Raw genomic sequence first — 4,177 nt, forward strand, 5'->3', positions numbered from 1 at the left:
TGACAGAGTGAGACCTTGTCTCTTAAAATAAGTAAATAAAATATTACCAGGAACAATGACTTTATTTTATTGCAGTTTTTCTTTTGCATGTCCAGTATATTGTCTGTATGAAATTTTACATTAACATATCTGTGTTTAATCCTTCCACAACTGAGATAATTCTTCTCTATTCAAATATTTAAATCCTTTCAATAATATTTGGAATGGTAGCCTATTTCCTTGCCAAAAGACTACTGTATCTTTTCCTTATAATATGTCCCCAGCTTTTCTAAACATATCGAAGTTAATTTCTTCATTTTCCGTATTTGGGTAGCACTTTGTACTCATCCCAATTTCAGCATCTTCTCTTTTAGTTTTACAGTTAATGTTGGTCTGCTAGTTTAAGTTCCTTGGATGCAGACACTGTGTCTTTAAAAACACTTCCTGCACATTGGGAGGCTGAGGTGGGTGGATCAAGAAGTTAGGAGTTCAAGACCAACCTGGCCAAAATAGTGAAACCCCGTCTCTACTAAAAAAATACAAAAATTAGCCGGGTGTGGTGGCACGCACCTGTAGTCCCAGCTACTCAGTAGGCTGAGGCAGGAGAATTGCCTGAACTCGGGAGGCAGAGGTTGCAGTGAACCAAGACCGCGCCATTGCACTCCAGCCTGGGTGATAGAGTGAGACTCTGTCTCAAAACAAACAAACAAACACAATTAAAACATCCAGATCATCAGGCTGAAGAGAATCAGGGAAGACTTGACTTGTGACCTGCACGAGTCACTGAGTTCATACCATCCTTCCTGAGACACACGTTGCTGCCTGTCCTGAGCCGCTTGACACCACCCAAAAGCATTTCACCTCAACAGGTTAAGTGACCCACTCTGGAACATGGCACCCAGTGCTGCCCTTCACCCACTGTACTAGTTCCTTGGGGTTGCCATAACAACATACCATAAACGGAGTGACTTAATGGCAGATTTTTATCTCACAGTTCTGGAGGCAAAGAACGCAGTCAAAGTATTGGCAGGGGTTTCTTCCGAGGCTGTGAGGGCTGATCGGTTCCAGGCCTCTCTTCGTGGCTTGCAGATGGCTGTCTTCGTGTTTCCGTGGCGTCCTTCCTGAGTGCGTGACTCTAGATTTCCCTTTCTGTAAGAACACCAGGCATATTGGATGGAGCCCACACTAACGACCTCATTTTAACTTGATGACCTCTGGAAAGACCCGATCTGTAAGTAAGGTCACATTCTGGTGGCGGGCGATTAGGACTTCAACACTTGAGTTCTAGGGGACACAATTCCACCCAGTTCTCTTGGTGACCACATTCTCTATTCATGACTACAAGTCACATGCCCATTTCTGAGCCTCCTTGCCTCTTTTCATGTGCTGCTTGTGTTGCCTGGGAGGTCCTGATTTATTTTAGAGTGTGGCCAAGACCCCATTATCTCCCTGAGTGTGGGGCTCTCCGGGCCTTCTGTCACCCCTATGGACAGAGACAGTCACTCCTTCTTGTATCGGCCACTCTTCCTTGGACTCCTGGCTGTCAGGCTATGGATAAGCACTGACATCTCTTTCACACAGTGGCCTGTGCATTCGCTGAGGGTGGGGCCCTGTTGCTCTCTCCCAGTTCCACACCAAGCAGTTCCCCACTGATGCCTATTAGAGGAACACATGAGTGAATGAAACCATTCTTTCTGAACATCAAGTACCATTAAGACAGCTAAGGAGGCGAGGCGCAGTGGCTCACGCCTGTAATCCCAGCATTTTGGGAGGCCGAGGTGGGTGGATCACCTGAGGTCAGGAGTTCAAGACCAGCCTGGCCAACATGGTGAAACCCCATCTCTACTAAAAATACAGAAATTAGCCGGGCATAGTGGTGCATGCCTGTAATCCCGGCTACTGGGTAGGCTGAGGCAGGAGAATCGCTTGAACCCGGGAGGCGGAGGTTGCAGTGAGCCAAGATCGCATGCTGCACCCTAGCCTTGGTGACAGAGCGAAACTCCATCTCAAAAACGACAGCTAAGGAAAGCCTCCTCACTGGGCACTCATTAGGCCTTTCAGTCTATGTGACAAAGAAAGAACATTGAACCAGGTGGGTTAACCCCAATTGCAACCAAGGGCTCTAAAGCCCATTCCCGTTGGAGTGGGTTGGCCCTGACTCCACTGCCTGGCAGGCACATTTTCTGTCTTTTCATAGAGATGTTGTGCTAAAGTCGCAAGAGACACAACATTCAGATTTCAAACATGATGAATTGAGAGTGCTCTAAACTCAGAGATATTTAACAGTGCAGAATGGAAGTGAGCTTATTTGTATAATGTCTTATGGATAATCAGGAATTATTTTAAGAAATAAGTCACATATGCTAATGATAAATAATGGGAAAAACAGAAAATCAAAAGGAAAAACTCTCCCAGCAGATCCCATGTTTCAATCAGAAAGTGAGGGATATTTACTAAGAACTTGGGACTTTCCTTGGAACAAAATATGGATTGCTTTACATATTTGTAGTCATGCCATAGATTTATACTTTTGTGTCTCACTTTTTACAGTTACTCCTACAATTACATTTTATTTTATATTGTGTCATACACATCTTTTGGATATTTTCAAATACTTTATAAACAGAAATTCAGCAGTTGGACTCTCAGCCTCTACCTGGGGATGCTGAGAGCCAGAAGGAGCCTCCCTGCAGCCCTCACAGGAAGCGAAGGCTGGCAAGCAGATAGATGTCCAGGGACCCTCAAGGAAGGAAGCTATAAACATCTGAAAATAAGCTGATAGAAATGCTCCAAATTCAGCACAAGGATGAAAAGAGCAAAAAAGCAAAACCGTATCTAAAAGATTCTTAAAAGTATCAAACATTCAGCCGGGCGCAGTGGCTCACGCTTGTAATCCCCAGCACTCTGGGAAGCTGAGGTGGGCGGATCGAGAGGTCAGCAGTTCGAGACCAACCTGGCCAATATGGTGAAACCCCGTCTCTACTAAAAATACAAAAATTAGCTGGGCATGGTGGTGCGCACCTGTAGTCCCAGCTACTCGGGAGGCTGAGGCAGGAGAATCGCTTGAACCCAGGAGGCAGAGGTTGCGGTGAGCTGAGATTGCACCACTGCACTCCAGCATGGGTGACAGAGCAAGACTCCGTCCCAAGGAACAACAACAACATCAACAACAAAATCAAACATTCTAACATCTGCAAAATTGGAACCTGGGAGAAGACATCTGAAGAAATAATGGTCAAGAATTTTTCAAAAGTAATACCAGCCAACTAAACCAGAGATCTACACGTTGAACTCCAATTAGGATAAATACAACAACAAAAACAAAACAAACAAACAGACAAAAAAAAAAAAAAAAAAAACCAAGCAAAACAAACCAAAAAACAAACCCCACAAAATTGCGTGTGCGCACACACCCACATACCCTAGGCAGATTATATTTAAACTGATAAAAAAACCACTGCACAGTATTGCGTTTATAACCTGTAACTAATGAAATTCATTAGTTTACAATTTTTGAAGTTCTCCAACTAATGAAATTCATTTATTTACAATTTTTCATTAGTTTAAAAAATTTTATAGACATGTTTATGTTTAGATGCTGCTTTGTATATAATTTTATTTTGCATATAAATATTTAAATATTACATATAGACTTGTACATACTATTTTTTGTATGGATGGCAGGTAGAATAGTAAATTCTGAAATATACTTTCGAGTGATTCTTGTATCTCGGTATTTTATCAGGGCTCCAATAAAGGATGGAGCCTTCTTCATGAAACAAATTATGTACAATTTGGTAAGAGGAAAAAGAAGCACACATTTTAAAAGAATTGACAAAGTATAAATAACAGATAAAAGGCAGCCTACCTATGACTTCATTGTGCCTCAGTTTTCTCACTGAAGGAAATAGAGATAATGACGGTAACTACATGACAAGGTTGTTATGAGGAACAAGTGAGTTAATATTTATAAAGCTCTTAAAACATTGGGTGGTGACATCGTTACATAATGTGTCAAGTGAAAGTTGTGATTACAGTGTGAGTCTCCTGTTAGTTCCCAGTCGTCCTCATCAGGAGTCACTGGTGTTCGTGTCTGGGATAGTACCCTGCTTCACGTCCTTTTTGGTCATCTTGCTTCTGTGCCTCATGCCTGTATGACGTGCATCTTGATACCAGGCTGACGGGTTGCTTAAGGCTT

This window comes from Macaca nemestrina, chromosome 13 (genome assembly GCF_043159975.1).
Source record: "Macaca nemestrina isolate mMacNem1 chromosome 13, mMacNem.hap1, whole genome shotgun sequence".
NCBI lineage: Eukaryota > Metazoa > Chordata > Mammalia > Primates > Cercopithecidae > Macaca > Macaca nemestrina.